This window comes from Protopterus annectens, chromosome 5.part0 (assembly GCF_019279795.1).
Source record: "Protopterus annectens isolate FY-2018-M chromosome 5.part0, PAN1.0, whole genome shotgun sequence".
NCBI classification, from domain to species: domain Eukaryota; kingdom Metazoa; phylum Chordata; order Ceratodontiformes; family Protopteridae; genus Protopterus; species Protopterus annectens.
In genome coordinates, this window is record NC_056735.1 from 318,251,442 (window position 1) to 318,270,512 (window position 19,071).

Sequence of the window (19,071 nt, forward strand, 5' to 3'; positions counted from 1 at the left end):
GTGAACAAACCAGGAGGAACCATATCCTATTTGCTTTGCAGATTTGCTGTCCCGGCCTGGGACCTGGTAGCCCAACACAGAATCTCCCTGCAGGCAGTTTATATCCCTTCAGCTCAGAAATTATGGACAGACAGGTTGAGCAGGTCCTTGTCACAATCCCACGAATGTATGCTTCACAGGGATGTGTTCCTGGACATTGTCTACAGGTGGGGTACATATCAAATAGATCTGTTTGCCTCTCCCCTGAATAGACAACTGCCACTGTTTTGCATCAGGCTACCCAGTCCCTTAGCAAGGCAACGGATGTTTTCTTCATCTCATGGAAGGGTATGTTTCTGTATGCATTCCCCCCCTTCGCATTACTTCAAAAAGTCCTGCTGAAGATTCAGCAGGACAAACCAAAAATCTTGCTTGTGACTCCCTTTTGGCCAAGAAAGCATTGATTCCCCCTCTTTCTGCATTTAGCCAGGGGCAATCACCACGTTACCTCACAGAGTGGACCTTCTCACACAAGAAAAGGGATCTCTGATCTATCCCCACCTGGAATCTGAGTCTAACCCTGTGGGTGATAGAATTATGATCCCTTCTAGGCACATTTACATTAAGGACGTGCTTGCAGTCCTGCAGGAGGGCAAGAAACCCAGTTCTAGGAGATCTTATTTGTCTGAATGGAAGAGATTCTCCCATCAATAAAGACAGCTAGAGCCTTTGCAAAGTGAGGTCCTTTAGTGCTGTCCCATCTGTGTGAACTCGTGCAAGCAGGGTTTGCATATTTCTCTGTCAAAGCACACCTTGCTGGTATTTTAGCTTGTCTCTTGATCCTCCTCTAGCCTCCCATCTTGCTTCAGTTATTCCTTAAGGGAGTGCTACACCTCCGACTCCCCAGGAGGCAGGTTCCTCCTCCATGGGATCTGAGTTGCGTTCTAGAGACACTCACTTTTGCACCTTTCAACCAGCTTCCAATGCATCTCTGAAACATGTACTTGGAAAACTGTACTCCTTGTGACCCTGACTTCTGCCAAGTATGTCAGAACTCCAGGCCGTCATGGCAACACCTCCCTTCCTCGTCTTCCACAAGGATAGAGTGCCCTGAGGACCAATCCCTCCTTTATTCCCAAGGTGGTCCATGAGCTATCCTTAAGTCAGGGTATTCACCTGCCCACCTTTTTACCTCATCCCCAAAAATGACAGTGATAGTCTTGTATTCCCTTGATGTCCATAGAGACTAAGGCCATCAGGAAATCAGACCAATTATTTGTCTCCTTCCACCCCAGAACCTTGGGAAAGGCGGTGACAAAGCAGGCCATTTCTGTTCAGATCTCCAAGCTATATCCTTTTGCTACACATTCCATGGGAAACTGCTCAAATCCAAAATTAAATCCCACTCCACTAGAACCATGACTTAATCTGGGGCCTTCTTCAAGGGATTGGACACTGCTTCCATCCTAGAGGCAGCTACTTGGTCATCTGTCCATACCTTTACTAAACACTACAGAATAGGTCATGTTTCCAGATCCAGAGTGGGGTTTGCTAGGGCAATCCTGCATGGCTTTGTGGAGAGTAGCTCCATACCACCACCTCATTCTTCCCTGTGAGTTTTTGGCACTCACCCAAGAGTTTGGAATATTGCAACATGAGAATAGAATGACATAGAATAGTTGTGCAAAATCTTAGCATAACCACAGATGTCCTTTTCTTCCATGTTGCAGTATTCATTCCCTCCCACTTTGCCCACTTCTCTCCATCGGAACTACCTCTTCTTGAATAGCACAGAGCCTATACGGCTGTCCTGGGACTGGGGTCCGACTCGGGTGTTCAGTTCTGAAGAAAAGTACATGCAAACGTCACTTTTGTGACCCACGCTTCCTAGGCCAACATCAGGCATCCTACGTACCTAGCAGTGACTACAAGCTTTTGTATACAGGCCGGACGTTCAGGTAGCAAGAGAGAAACTCAAGATTTTGGAATACTGCATTATGGAAGAGAAAGATTTCTATGATTATGGTAAAACTTTACACAACAGTTCTTTATTTGCTCAGTGCTTGATTCCATGTCTAGCTCCATTCAGGGCAGGTTCTACAAGGTCTTCCATTCATTCCTCCTTAGCCCAAGGCCATAGTTACCATGGATGCTTCCCAGCTGGGGGGGTATTATTTGGGGAAGACTGTCCAAGGCACCTGGTCCTCCAAGGAGGCCACTTTGCATATAAATGCCCTAGAGATGAGAGTGGTGCTATTAGTGTTGCTGACATTTCAGAATGCTCTCCCTTTGGGGACAGTTGCTATACAGTCGGGCAGCATGTCAGTCGTCTGGTATGTCAGCACACACAGGGAGGAACCAAATCCTACCCATTGTGTTGAGAAGCTCTGAGTGTGGCACTTTCCTTTAGCAGCACACATTCCTGGGAAGTCCAGTGTCATAGCAGACAAATTGAACAGGTGCATTCTTCCACCTCATGAATGGTCCCTCAACAAAAAGATTGCAAACATGGTCTTCCATCGGGGGGGGGGGGGCAGCCTTGATGCGTTCTGTTTGTGCCCCCCCCCGAACAACAAATGCAGCAACTATTTTGCCTCAATTCCCCCCACAGGGGGAATTCCATAGGAACTGTCTACTTCATGATTGGCCCTCCGGTCTCCTTTATGCATATCCTCTCATTCTGTTAATTCCCAAATCCCTTCAAAAAGCTACAAGATTGAAGAGCAAGGCCATCCTCATTGCCCCTTATTGACCTCAACAAGTTTTGTTTCCCTTCCTTTGGCCACGCCTTATTCAACCGTCTTGGTTGGTTTCTACATCTGACTCCGACCTTTGTCTCACTCAGCAGGCATGATACATCCGGACATAGTAAACCTCAGGCTGGCTGCCTGGTTTCTCCAATTCCCCTAATAGTCCGACAGTCTATGTTGTCTTCTCTTGTCCGTCACATTCTTTTGTCCTCCCATAAACCCTCTACTAGGAAACTGTACTTCAGCAGATGGAAGATATTTATTTTTTGGGTTCAGAAACGAAATATTGAACTTTTCACAACCCTCACTCATCATATCTTGGAATTTTTAGTGCATGTTTTTGAAGAAGGAGATAGTTTTACTGTTAAGTACAATTGGCAGTGATTTCAAGTTTTCATGTTGGAATAAATGGTTCTTCTGTAGCATCCCATAAGTTGAGCAAAAGCATTTTTGAAAGGCAGTTTACTCTTAAGGCCCCCCGTTAAAAATCCTTCTCCCCCCTTGGGACCTAAACCTTGTGCTGCAGTCTGTTATACAGTCTCCCTTTGAACCCTCAGCAACATGCAAACTCAAATATCTTTCATGGAGAACAATTTTCTTAGTAGCCATTACCTCTACCAGAAGAATTTCTGAGATCCAAACATTGTGCTCAAAACCTCCATACTTAATTTTCTGTAAAGACAGCGTTACCTTGCATACCAACCTGTCATTTCTTCTAAAGGTGGTGTCAGAATCCAGTAGAAATCAATCTATTAATTTGCAAGTATTCGTTCCCAGATTTTCTAACAAAGGAGAATACATGTTATATTAAATGTTCATAGTCCGTTCTGTTTTTATGGACAAAAGTTTGTTTCATACGCAGAAGCAACACTGGCTAAAACAGTTAGCAAAGTTACTGTATCTCGATGGATAACGATTGCATTTCCTTTGTGTATAACAATTTGGGCATTGCCCTGATAAAACCTATTTGAGGCCATTCCACGAGATCCATGGCAGCTTCTCCAGTTTTTCAATCCAGAGTGTCCGTGGATGATTTGTGCAGCAGCTACTTGGGCTACTCCCCATACCTTTATTACTCATTACAGATTAGATCTGGTGTCCAGTCGAAGGGCAGCTTTTGGTTCTGTGGTGTTCAGGAATATCCTTCCTTGATTCCCCCTAGAAATTAAATAGCTGGGGACTCTGTCTCATCAGTTGAGGACAGAATGAAAATTGACAACATCAGATAAACATTCCATCTGTCTCTTCATTCTTCCTCAGATGTCCCTCAAGGATGCATCTGCAGTCATCACGTATGGGTTGTCCTGCCTCAGGCAGCCCTTTGGTTGGCCGGATTCCAAAGTCTGGGTCCGGCGTCGGCTGATGTCTCCCTTTCCCCGACGTCAGAGCGCCTGGGGTATAAAAGCGTCAGCCGACGCCATCTTCCTCAGTCTTTCTTGCCGCGTGGTGCCCGAAGCCGAAGCAGTTCGCAAGTGCCGGTCGGCCAGCTCCTGTAATTCAGCTACCGAAGACTTCAAAAGCTAAGTACCCTGTTGGGGACTCTTTCTTGCCTCAGCCGATGTCAGATAAAGTTAATAATTGCTTAACTTGTGGGAAACAAATACCTCATAAGGATTTCCACTCTTACTGCCTCCCCTGCCTAGGCCCAGACCACGACGTCTTGGCCTGTTCAGCCTGTGCTTCCTTCAACCGACGCACTCTTAGACGTCGGGCGGAGTTTGCAGAGGAATTTTTTGGGGCTAGTTTTTCATACAATATGCCGTCGGAGACTCCGACTTCACATTTAACAAAGAAACGGAAGGACAAGGACCGACACATGCGGACCGCGGTTTCGGCTGAAACCACGGCCAGGCCTATCACGAGTGTCTCGGTCTCGGCTGAAACCGAGTCCTTGGTACTTCCGACCCCCGAAACCGCTCAACCGACAACCTCTGCCCCGGAGGCCCCTGCTGAGTCGGTTATTGAATTTCCTTCAGAAACTGGTGTCTTGGAAATTTCCGACACCATTCCTCTAGACAAAACTACACCAGCATGTGGTGCAGCTAGGCCTCCTGCATCCATGTCCATAAAGGCATTCACCAGGGCTAAACATACAAAAGCTATGCCTCCCAGGGTTATTCCTCAGGGACCCTCTACAAGTTCACAGATTCTAACTTTAGCAGAGAACCTTATTTCCTTAATTAGGGGCTCTCAACCCCATCCGGACAGGGGCTCTCTCAACCCCCTCTAGACAAAAGGCCCAGGGTTGAGCCCTCTGATCCCCACTCCTCAGAGGAGGCCTCTGATGGCTCTGCTGTCTTGGACTACCAGGGAGGAGGCTTTTTCGGCCTACGAGGATTCTGATGCAGAGGAATCAATCCCCTCGGCCCCCCCTCCTGAAGAACTATCCTTCGGGGAGACCCTTCACACTATGAGAGAGCATTTCAAATGGCAGGGCCAGGAATTCTCTGATTCCAATTCTCTGATTCCAGGAAAAGATTAAGATCTTTTCTGCATTTACCTCAGCATAGACCTTTGGCTATTCCTCCTGTTTTGAATGTCATTGATGATGTGTACTCTGAGTCTAGCATAACCCCTGACACTCTTCCTCCGGCCCCTGTCAAACCCGATAGGTACTACAGGGTCCCAGACTCGCATCTTTTTCTTTACAAGGCCCACTCTGCTGATCCAGAAACTATTTCCTAGGGCCCTAAAGGGGTTGCAGCTGCCACTACTAAAAATCCACTCCCCTCTGAAAGGGAGGCCTGGGCTTTAGAGAGATGGGGTAAAAAAGTGTATACTTTTGCTACTCTTTCTATGAGGGCATTAAATTGTCAATTTCATTCAGGATCTGGTACATAACTCCCAGCAGGTTAGCAACCATTTCTTACAGTGTGGTTATGATGCATTGGAAGCTTCATGTAGGTCAGCTATGACAGGTGCAGTCATACGTAGGCATGCTTGGCTGAAGGAACAATCTCTGCCAGACCATGTTAAAGCTAAGCTTCTGGATGCTCCACTGGAAAAGCAAAAGTTATTTGGCTCCACTGCTCAGCAGGTCTTAAAGAAATTTGAGGAAAAGGCAAAATCTGTACAAACAGTCAAAGATTTTCTACAAGTCCAACCACCAAGATTCAGCAGAAATTGGCCTACCAAGAATTGGTCCTTTCCGGACACAGAAAGATTTCAGAGAGGCAAGAACAGGCTGCCAGAGGTAGAGGGCAAGCTAGAGGCTCCTACAGAGGACGTCAATGGCAGCCTCCCAACCAGAGAGGTAGTGCAGGATCTACAACTGCTGCACAAGGACAGACTCAATGACTTTGCTTTGACTCCGCCAACCAGGGCTCAATTAGAAGCACCTTTGGGCGGAAAGCTTTCTTTATTCTCAGAAAATTGGCACAGTATTACAAGAGACAAATGGACACTGCAAATAATAGACAAAGGATACAGGTTCCATTTTCACACAATGCCAAAAAGAAAAGGCATGCCAGACCTGCCACCAAATCAAAGGGCAGAGGCTTTGAAACAAATCTCCAACTTAATGCAAATGAAAGCTATAGAAAAGGTTCCTCTTTCAGAACAAGGCCAAGGATTTTATTCCAGACTATTTCTTGTTCCAAGAAAAGAAAATCAATGGAGGCCTATTCTCGACTTGTCCGCACTGAATACTTATCTCATTGTGCCAAAATTCAAAATGCTGACTCTACAGCAACTCCTTCCCATGCTGGGCAAGGGGTCTTGGCTGGTGACTCTAGACCTCAAGGAGGCATACCTTCATGTCCCTATCAGACAAAGTTGCAGAAGACAACTCAGATTTCTTGCAGGTTCAGAGCATTATCAATTCTCAGCATTGCCCTTTGGCTTATCTACTGCGCCCAGAGTATTCACGAAATACCTGGCATCAGTAATTGCACACTGCAGACTTCAGGGGATTCAAATATACCCATATCTGGACGACTGCCGTATACAAGCGGACAGCCAACAAACTTTGGTAAAGGACTTGAATTATGCCATCCACCTACTGCAGGCCTTGGGATATACAGTCAACATTCACAAATCAAGACTTGTTCCATCCGAAAGAATAACTTTTCTGGGTGCGGATCTAGACACAACCACCCAAATGGCTTTTCTCACAGAAAAACAGACAACTACCGGATTACTTCAAGAATCTGACAAGACAAACTCAGCTGACTGCAAGGAAAATCCTGCAGGCCCTGGGTTACATGGCATCTTGCATTCTTCTGATTCCACAAGCAAGGCTGCATATGAGGAAACTACAATGGTACCGAAGGAGTTTATGGACTCAGCACAGTCACAGCTTAGAAACTTTGATCCCACTCATTCCATGCCTCCAAAAGGAATTTCTGTGGTGGGTTCAAGCAAGCCAGTCAAACAGGGGTCTGCCCTTCAGCAAGCCAATAGCCAGCCAAACCATTACAACGGACGCTTCAGACCACGGTTGGGGAGCACACATGGAGGGCAGATGTATTCAAGGAATATGGTCACAAAAGGAGCTACGCATGCACATAAACCAAAAGGAAATGCTGGCAGTGATACATGCAATCGAGGCCTTTAAACTCTTTCTGCATCAAGGCCACCTGCTAATAAGGACAGACAACACCACAGTTATGTGGTACATAAACAAGCAAGGAGGCACCCATTCCTACCCTCTTTGCAGACTGGCAATTAATCTATGGGAACTTTCCTTGAAACTCAATATAGAGCTGCAATCCCAGTTTGTGCCAGGAAAAGACAATATACTGGCGGACAGCTTAAGCAGAAATATCATGGATGCACACGAATGGATGCTGCACCCAGACATCTTCCTACAGATAACACAATCATGGGGAAGGCCAGACATAGATCTTTTTGCCTCCCCCCACAATCATCAGCTGAAGAAATTCTGCTCAAGGACATACCACCCACAAGCCTGGAAAGTGGATGCCCTATCTTTCAACTGGAGATCTCTAACAGTGTATGCATTTCCACCTCTTCCATTAATGACCAAGGTCTTACTGAAGATCAGGACAGAGCAGCCAAAAGTGATTCTGATAGCTCCGGACTGGCCAAGACAGCACTGGTACCCACTGTTAAAGAGCATGTCACGCACGAAACCATGGCCTCTTCCTCAATGGCCACTTCTCCTGACACAGCACAATTACAAAACTCTGCATTCCAACCTGAAAACCTTGCAACTAACAGCCTGGAAAATACCTTGACCCCTCCTCAGGATAAGCTATCCAAGAGAGTGAAGGATATCATCATGGAAGCTCGCTGGCCTTCCACAAGAAAGGCATATTCAGCAAAATGGAAAAGATTTCACACTTGGAGCACCACAAAGGGCCTAGATGCGACAGTGATGAACATGGCACATGTCCTGGAATACTTGGCAGAAATGCTCCACAATGGCCTGTCTTACTCTTCCATTAAAATTCATGCTTCAGCAATTTCAGCAGAGTACAATACTGATCCACCTGTCTTTTCTCATCCTCTCCTAAGACAGTTTCTAAGAGGAATTAAAAACATCAATCCTCCAAGGAAACCTCCAGTGCCTACTTGGGACCTTAACTTCGTGTTGGAAAAACTAACTCTGCCTCCCTTTGAACCAGCAGCATCTGCAGAACTACAGTTCCTGTCTTGGAAGACCGCCTTCCTTCTGGCCATAACCTCAGCAAGAAGAGTATCTGAGTTACAGGCCCTCATGGCAGTACAGCCATTTCTTATTTTTCATCAGGACAGAGTCTCATTGAGAACCAATCCTTCATTTATGCCAAAGGTGGTATCCAAGGTCTCATTAAACCAAGCTATTCACCTGCCTACCTTCTTTCCAAATCCACAAAACAAAGGGGAGAAACTTCTGCACACCCTGGACATACACAGACAGTTGCGCTACTACTTGGACAGAACTAAAAGCTACAGAAAAACTGACCAGCTGTTGGTAGCATATGCTGCTGGTGCGCAAGGAAAAGCAATTTCCAAACAGACAATTTCAAAATGGATAGGGAATTGCATTCATTTTTGTTATTCCTTTCATGGAAAAACTGTGCCAGCTAACATTAGACCTCATTCCACCAGTGCCACAGCCACCTCCACAGCCTTCTTAAGAGGGGTGGCTACCAAGGACATTTTAGAAGCTGCTACATGGAGCTCCATGCATACATTTTCCAAGCATTACAATTTACCTTTATATTCCAGATCCAGAGCAGGCTTTGCTACGGCAGTCCTGCAGGGCATTTTAGCTACACCATCCTTTACATAGATCCTCCACCCCCAGATTGGCTATGGTATTCTACCCATATGTGATGACTGCAGATGCATCCTTGAAGGACATAGTACAGTTTTGTACCTACCATAAATGTAGATGTCCGATAGGTATGCATCTGCAGTCAGGTTTACCCTCCCTCCTTCCCCTCTTTGGTATTTATTGGGTACTTTTCCCTCTCATAGCTAGCTGGGGTTATCTATTATGGTGTATTTATTTAACCTCTTATGAATCTAAACTCAATTTCCACTTCAACTACTCTCCTAAACACACAGCCTCAAATTGCAAAAGCCTAAACTTTACTCATTTAAACATTACATCTACCCCTAGTTACCTCTTGGCTAAATATCACAGATTGTCTCACATAAAATTTCAAAACCTCTTGATTAGGAAACTAAAATACTTACTGAACTTCCCTAACAAATCTCACTTGGAATACAACCACTCTACCTTGGTAGATGGCGACATTCACCCCAACCCAGGTCCATCAAATATTTCAGCTGAAGCTACACCTGCTTCACTAAACTCATCTCTTTGATTATCAACCTCCAATACAAATACTCTACTCATAGGACACCTTAATATCCGAAGTGTCAATAACAAAATCACCCAACTCCACTCTCTTCTTGATCACCACTCCTTTGATATTCTTTGTTTAACTGAAACCTGGTTAAAACCCTTTACTAAAGACACTGAAATCATACCTCCAGGTTACAATGTCTTGAGACTCGACCGCAATGGTAAAAAAGGCGGAGGAGTAGCACTACTATTCAAAACTGAACTAAAATTAACATTAGTACCCTATGATAACCTTGGATTTACTAAAACTGAACTTCTTATCTCAAAGCTGCAACTAAACCCCAAAAATCTATCTATATCATCTGTATATATCTACCTCCTGGAAATAACTCTACTACCTTAGAAAATATCCTCAGTTGGGCCGCATCCACCTACCCACAAGAAACCATAATACTAGGAGACCTCAACCTAGACTGGTCCTCAATAACCACTAACAACCCAGCATCTCATATTAATCTCCATGGCTTTACTCAGACAATTAACACCACTACTAGGATTAACAAAACTAATAACAAAGAAAGTATTCTTGATTGGATTTTGGTAAACAAACCTCTAGTTAAATATCAGTCCGGAACGCTACCTGATGACATTAGTGACCACAACCTAACCTATATTATAAGACAAAAAAATGCCTCTAACTACTCTCCTTTATATAGGACCCTACATGACCTCAAATGCTTTAATCCTACCCAATTTAAAACTGAACTAAAGGCCTGTAACTGGAACCCACTAAAAACACTTCCTCTTCAAGAAGCTGTTAATTACTTTAACACCACATTCCTAACAATTCTAGATAATCATGCACCAAAACGTTCTATCAGAATTAAATCTAAGCCAGCCCCCTGGCTAACTAAAGAGACTAGACAAAAAATGTCACTTAGAAACAAATCTTGGTTAAAATGGCAAATTAGCAAATCTCCCATAGACCAACAGACTTTCAGGCATCTGAGAAACAGTACCAAAAAAGCGATCCTCTCTGACAAAAGGAGCTATTATAGCAATCTTCAGCAAGTGAATCACAATAACCCTCAAAAATTCTGGTCAACCCTAAACAAACTTCTTCACCCTGGACAGACTACCACTCCCTCCCCTTCTGGGTCTGATAGAATTTCTTCCCTTGATACTGCCAATACTTTCAACTCATTCTTCATTGATACTATTAATTCCTTGGCCTCCCATCTCTCCAGTGACAATACTAGCATCCTTGACCATGCATCCTCCAAACTACCAACCTTTAGGCTACAACCCATCTCCACTACCTTTATACATAGATGTATTCTCAAACTTAAACCATGTACCCCCTCAGCTGACCAGCTTCCTTCTGAATTCCTTCAAAAAGCAGCCTCTGAAATCGCTTATCCCATATCTATTCTTATTAATAGGACCATAAATGAAACCATACCTGATATCTGGAAAATCTCTCACATCATACCCTTACATAAAGGAGGAAACTCCTTTGAACATTCTAACTACAGGCCCATAGCCCTATTGTCCCCACTCGCAAAAATAATGGAAAAATGTGTTCACCATCAGTTAATGAATCACCTAATACAAAATAACATTCTGACAAACTGTCAACATGGCTTTAGGCCCTATCATAGCAGAACTACTGCTCTGCTCTCCTTTACAGACTTTATTAACAAAAATCGCAACAATAATATCCTGTCTTCCGCTCTCTTCATTGACCTGTCCAAAGCCTTTGACATGGTTAACCACTCTCTCCTATTAAAAATTCTCGAATCTCTTTCCTTAGAAGCTAAGGCTATCCACTGGTTCAGTTCCTATCTCACTAACAGGAAACAGGCCGTCCTCTGGGATAACAAACTCTCATCTCTTCTACCAATTTCACTTGGGGTCCCCCAAGGCTCTATTCTTGGACCTCTTCTATTCTCCCTCTTTATAAATGACTTACAAATAGCCATTCCCCAGGCTACATGCATTCAATATGCCGATGACTACACACTTATTTGCTCTGCTAAATCCATTTCCGAACTTCAAACTAACACTCAAGCTGTATTTTCTAAAGTCGAAACTTGGTTCCTAAAACGCCTACTCCTAAACGCAAAAAAGACCAAACTCCTACTCTTTAAGCCTACTACCAGATCCCCTACATTTGACTTCACTATTGTGTCGAATAATGGAACCATTATATCACCTGACTCTACTACTAAATTGCTAGGTGTCACGATTGACAACAATCTTTCCTTCGACTTTCATATCAACAATACCATTAAATCTGTAAACAGGAAACTTGGCTCTCTATATAGAATCAAAACTTTTTTAACCTTCCCAGCAAAAGTTAATCTTGCCCACTCACATCTTATTTCCACACTTCTCTATGCCTCACCTATCTACACTAATCTCAAGAAAAACAATCTCTCTAAACTGTCTACCACTTACAATAACATAGCTAGATTTGTTACTGGGAAGCAATTCAGAACCCACCACTGTCTGAATCTGCAACAACTTAACTGGCTTGAACTGACGAACATGTTGCTTCTATCCCAACTTATGTTTGTCCAAAGAGCTTTTTACCAACCTCTTAATACACCTGTTCTTTCTAACTTCTTAAGCCCCTACTCAAACCTGAACTCACTCCGCTCTTCCAGCAAACTGCTAGTTACCTTAACCAAATCTAATAACCTTGCTGGTGATTCCCTTTTCTCGAATGCCATTGGGAAACACTGGAATAAACTTCCTCCCGAACTTACTTCAATTGCATCTACTGTTCTGTTTAAACAAAAACTCAGAGTATACCTTAAAAACCACTGGATATGTTCCTGCTCTAAGCCTGATTAAAATTTTCTTTGTTTTTCTCCTCCTCATGGCTATTGTCTCTCTCTTTCTGACAGTACATAATCTCTTTAAATCTGCACTTTCTTTCGATTAATGTTCTCTCTTTTCCTTGGTTTTATGCTTTCTCTAAATGGTTCTAAAGATGAAATTATGTTTAATATGTTGTTTATACCTTTACTCTATGATTAATTATTCTTGTCTTGGAGTAAGTCCTACCACTTTTTAATCTGTTATTATGAATTTTTTGTTATGTTGTATCTGTCTTGTCTAGATGTGGAGCTTTTCTCCCCGGGCCTCTGCTGAAAATGGAAATGTATCCAGTTAGACTAGCCCGGTTAACAAATGTAAAATAAATAAAAAAAATAAAATATATATATATATATATATATATATATATATATATATATATATATATATATATATATATATATATATATATATATATATATATATATATATATATATGTATATATATATACACACATATATATATATATATATATATATATATATATATATATATATATATACATACATACATATATATTTCTGTGCATGTTTGGAATTTATTGCATTTCTCCAAATTTAGCCTTCCTTTGAGGGCACCTGGCATCTGGGGCAAGAAACACTGAGGAAGATGGCGTCGGCTGACGCTTTTATACCCCAGGCGCTCTGACGTCGGGGAAAGGGCGACATCAGCCGACGCCGGACCCAGAATTTGGAATCCGGCCGACCGAAGGGCTGCCTGAGGCAGGACAACCCATATGTGATGACTGCAGATGCATACCTATCGGACATCTGCATTTATGGTAGGTACAAAACTGTACTTTTCCTCCCACCAACTCCCATCCTTAAGGATTCTGGAAGAATGAGTGTTTAGAGGACCTGTGTTATTTACATATAGGTATGAAAAAATAATAAGTCCTGGAGTAATAAATCTGGAATAAATAATACACAAATGAAAAAGTAAAAATATTCCAGAATCCTGGAGAAAGTAAAATAAACAGTTTGTTTTCAAGAACACCACAGGGACTTTCATAGTCAAGTGCTGCTTCCTCAGGCTTGTAAAACAAGCGATAAGCAGTAAGCTATATATACACATTTAAACAATTATTCAATTAACAACCAGTAACTCTTAAAAAGCCAACCACAAGTAACCATAAGAGGGGAATAGTGGCCAATTCATTATACAAACATATACATAGTACTAACAGTACTCATTCTTTTAAGTTTGTGATATTGGAAAATATCTACAAAAGCATTAGGGGAGGTGAAATCACTAATCTAACATAAAGATGTGAAAATAAATGGATTTTGAGATTTAGGGCATGTAATTTACCGGGTTTGAATTAAATGTTCACTTTAAAACCCAAGTTAAGGAACTTGCAGAGACCTATAAACTGAGCACATATACAGGTGCTTCTGCTTGGTTATTTGTGGTTGGCTTTTTTAAGAGTTACTGGTTGTTAATTGAATAATTGTTTAAATGTGTATATATAGCTTACTGCTTTTAGAGGAAGCAGCACTTGACTGTGAAAGTCCCTGTGGTGCTCTTGTGAATAAATAGTGTTTATTTTACTTTCTCCGTGGTTCTGGAATATTTTTACTTTTTCATTATTTACATAAACTCCATGTATAGCTTCTGCATGATAATTTCCATCTTTTACTTTCTACTAAGGCAACAAAGAAGATCTGAGGTAATTGGGGTTGGTTCGTTGTGGGTAAGGGAGAAGCTCAAGAGTTTTTGGTTGTCACAAGCTTTAACAATGCCCAAGTCAGATTGAGGGATTGGATCCAAACCCATCTGTTGAGGAAGAATTAAAATGGGCAACACGGAACATTATGTATAGTACAGAACTGTCTGCATTTATTGGATGTACACAGACAATTATGTTTTTACATGCATAGAAGAAAAGACATCAGAAAAACTGACCAACTGCTTTTCTCATTAGCAGAAGTAAAATTGGGAAAGCCACTTGGCAAAATAACTTTAGCCAGATGGCTGACTGATTTGATTGCATTTCATTGGGCATTACCTTACCAAAACCATTATGGGCCCATTCCACTAGATCCATGGCAACTTCTTCAATATTTTAGTCTAGAATGTTCATGGGTGATGTATGGGCAGCAGCAACTTGGGTTACTCCCCATAACTTTGTTACTCGTTACAAATTGGATCTGGTCTCCACAGGTAGAGAGTCATTTGTTTCACCTGTGCTAAGAAATATCCTTCCTTAGTCCACCCGGGATCTTGGGTAGCTAGGGACTCTGTCCCATAAGTTGAGGATAGAATGAAAATTGAGAACATCAGATAACAAAGTTATCTACTCACTGTAACATTACATCTGCGTTGCCCATTTTCTTCTTCAACTCCCCAACCCACCAACCCCCATTCTTTGAAAACTCCTGGAAGAATGAGTGGTTAGTGGACATCATTGTCCTTTATCTTGAGCTCCAGATATGGTCTTCTTTCTATTTGACTGCAAATATTTTCTTTCTAGTAAAATCAACAAACAAGATCTGAGGTTCTTGGGGATAGTGCATTATGAATAAGGGAGAAGCTTGATCGTTTTTGGTTGCCACAAGCTAGCAGTGGATGAGTTGGGTTCGAGGGATCGGATCTGAAACTATCAGTTGAGGAAGAATGAAAATGGACAACACAGATGGAACTTATGGTAAATACATAACTTCTTTTTAACTTCAATTTTTCTAAACTCCGTTATTTAATATTTAGTATTTTGGGTTTGCTCCTTTTCTTGTTCTGTGGGATTCCCCTTATCCTGCAATATTTAAACGTTTGTCAGCCCTCTAAGTGATTTCTCTTACTTCTTTTTCTCTTATTTCATCGCTATTTTTAAACTCAATTTTTATTTTATCCCAGTCACTAGCCCTACCTTGTGAAGATATTCCTATCTTCCCTAATAACTCAAATGATTTCTACTACCTATTCTTTAAATTCTTATCTTGACAGGTTGATGGGAAAGCACCAGTGTCTTGTTTTTACTTCATTGCCCTGCATTTTTTATCTTAGTTTTTGATTGTTGCATGATCAGAAACAGTTATTGGATGTGTGAAGCTTTCATTTAAATGCTCATGTTCCTGTGAGATATAATTTCTATCTAGTGTAGCCCATTTATTGTACTTTGGGGAATGTTGTTGTTTGTCTTTTTGGCTTTTTCCCGGTAAGAGGTCGCTACAGCAGAACTCTGGTCCGCTAATGATTGGCAGTAGATTTTTACGAAATGCCGAGGTGCCAGCTCGACGCCCAACCTTCAACGAAGGCACGCCCATTTGCGCATGCATGTCTTTGGAACGCTACCCAACCACGGGGAGGACATGCAGACTCCACACAGAAGGCACTCCCAAGCCAAGCCGAGAATCGAATGGGAGAACCTCTTGCTGTGAGGTAACAACACTACCGCCGTACCACCGCGGCTATTATTTATTGTACTTTGGGGAATAATATGTAAATTTTGTTCAAGTTCCTACTACTGATTTCACAGCTTCCATACCCAGTATTTCCATTTTTTTTTTTCCAGAAATCTTTTGTTTGTCATCCCTGATGCATCCCCATTATTAGAGGTGATCTTTGCCTGGCATGCAAGGTATCCCTGGACCCTGTTTTGATGAACCTTTTGCACATCCACAAAACAAACAACATCAGAACTACTAGATTAAAAGACTTGGTTTGCTTGCAGTATAAGAGACAGATGTTTCTCAGAAGATTCCCATTCTCTGGAACAGGCATCCATGTGAAGCAGAGTTCCTTCATATCTCTATGTAAACACAACTTGGATCAGTGGATGGGTAATAATAAATTCATCCCTGGTCTGGAGTCTGGCTCTGGACACATTAATGCAGTACACACCTGTGAACCTTTGTTTGCATTCCTTACTGCCTCAGTGACAGCACCCATCCACAGATTGTGCATAGCTGAGGTGGGTTTCAACTTATCTGATTCAGTTGATGGATTTTTATTTTCATATAATAATGTGATTGGCTGTGAATTTAATCTTTTTGGAAGATTCTGGCTTTGGGTACTCTTCTCCTTTGGAAGAGAAAATCCTGAAGACACTACTTATATATACTCAGCCATTTGGGCTGTCACAGGAAGAGGGGGAGGCGATTCTAAGCTTTTGAAATCTATCCAGAACTGGGTTATCTTGTATAACCTAAAGTGCAACTGAGGCTGTGAGGAATTTAGACCTACTGTGCAGGTAAGTACAGTAAACTCTGTTAACCGGCACTCATGGGGATTTGTAGATGCCCGATAAGTGTAGTTTCTGGTTGCTTGAGATTTACTTTTAAAAATAGACCTGACAGATACTTTACCCTGATTATACTATTCCATAAACAGTGTATTAATTTGATTTTAATGCTGAAATACAGTAATTAAAAGCCTGGCTGGAGAATAATATTTTAAACTTGTATTTCCTCTAGAAAGTGAGGCACACTGAATGGTTTTCAGTGGCACACTGAGTGGATTGGAATTGAATGAATTGAATAGAGAGAGAGAGAGAGAGAGAGAGTGAATGCATGTATGAAAGCAGAAGAGACTGTGTGTGTGTGTGTGTGTGTGTGTGTGTGTGTGTGTGTGTGTGTGTGTGTGTGTGTGTGTGTGTGTGTGTGTGTGTGTGAGAGACATCGGAGAGTGTGTGCAATCTGATGCGAACTGAGTATGGTGTGAGTATTGACATTTTACCAATTTGACTTGTTTGGTTTGACTTGGTCTCAGGTTGGTGAGAGAGGGAATTTATTTGTATCCTCCTTTTTAAAACTCTAAAAACATAAGATATGTTTCTGCGGGCGGAGAACAAAGTGGAACACATGAAAAACTGGATTGTTCTTACTGTACTGTATTTCTTAGATTTTTTTTTTCTGGTTGCTTGAGTTCCGGTTAACTGAGAGTTTACTGTAGGACTTGAGCTACTGTACTTTCCTCTGGTACAGGGTTTGATTCCCCCAGTTCTCATTTGCATACTGTATGACCTGAACAAGTCACTTTATCAGACATTGCTCTCAGATCCTGTCTGAAAAGGGGCAGAGTCCAGTGAACCTACCTGGTCGACAAATAGGTGTTAGAGCACAACAAAATGATGTTGAAATTCTGTCATTAGGAAATAGTTATTTTATATTTACATTTACTAGGCAGTTTATGATATGCACAGCATGTATGTATGATTTTCATGATATGCATAGTATGCATATAAGTCCTGTAATATGCACAGAATGTATCTAATTTTTGCAGTACACACAGAACTAATATGGTTCCCATGATGTGCTTGTGGTAAGCAGCTTTACAGCTGACAGTATTCACACATGTAGTTTAAAGGGTAAATTGACATATTCATTGAAACATATTGGTTAAAATGTGTTGTATTACTATTTGAAGCAAGCAGTAAAATTTATATGAAGAAATTCGGAATATTGTAAATCAGATTTCAGTGGGGAAAATATCATGACATCGACATTTGTACCGTAACAAGAGACCTGGTTCAAGGCAGCAGAAAGCACCCCTGCACTACCAGGCTATAACTCATGCCACACCTTTTGGTCCCAGAACTTGGACCGAAGCTCCAAAGGTTTTGGTGTTTCCATATTCTTAAAGGATGCGCACACCTCCAGACTAGTAGCCCAACATAACTCATCTGAGATACTTCAGGTGCAGCTAACATGGGTAAGACAGCGATTTAGTTCGTAGCGTGCTATAGGTCCCAGCCATGTCCCAAGACTCACACTCCATGTTCCTAAGCAGCCTAGAGAATATTAGGGTCCAGCCTAACACTCTCATACAGGGCAATTTTCATCTATCCCTCCATTAACTGGGAAAGCTACTCATGTACCAATACACTTGCCCAACGTTTCTGGAGTTCATTAATTCCACTGGCCTGGACCAGCTCGTTGATCCCCACTAGAGGTAGCAACATCCTTGATCTAGTTATTAACATGGGTGATCATTGCTTTACACCAATAGTCAACTCCTCCGTGGTTAGATCCGACCACAAACTAATCACCTTGGAAATCCCCCCCCCCCCCCTAAAGGTAACTACCATGAAAAACTTCTCCAAAGCTAACGTAGGACTTCTAAAAACAGAGAGAGCTAATTTTACGGCACCCATGCAAATGGAGATCAGTTGCTTGACTGCTGAATCATACACTAGTGCACTGTACGAACATGTACACAAATGTATGGATCTCACCATACCCAACAGAACCAGGATGCTCTCCTTCAAAAAAAGGAAGCCAATATGGTGGTCCCCTGCCATAAACAAACTCTACAACAGAAGGAGGAAACTGATGCGGAATAAGGTGAAGTCCCAAGACTGGAAAAACACCCTTATCAGCCTCAACAAAAAGTAGAGATCCCTCATCAAATCCTCCAAAGCTAGCTATGAAAACAGAATTGCAGCAGATAGTAAAGAAAACCACAAGGCCTTCTATAGTTATGTAAAGAATCTCCACGGCAATACCAAGATTTGATCTGAGCTATTGCACCCCCCCTGGGACCAGTCACAATACCAGTAGATTGCCAGGTACCCTGTATTACTGCTGCACAGGTTAAAACAGCACTGTCCAAGGCTAAGAATACAGCTTCTATGGGACCTGACAATATCCCTGGCTGTGCTCTACATGAACTACAGAGTGAACTGGCACCTCACCTGTGTGCCCTGTTCAATCACAGCCTCACCTCAAGCTTTGTCCCTACCAAATGGCACACTTCTAACA

At 42.2% G+C, this 19,071-nt stretch overlaps 1 protein-coding gene across 1 annotated transcript in view; it reads left to right on the forward strand.

Annotated features, from left to right (window-relative positions):
* The window catches only part of ZFX (zinc finger protein X-linked), a 789,138-nt gene that overhangs the window by 101,138 nt on the left and 668,929 nt on the right, over nt 1-19,071 (forward strand). The gene's annotated exons all lie outside the window — the stretch shown is intronic.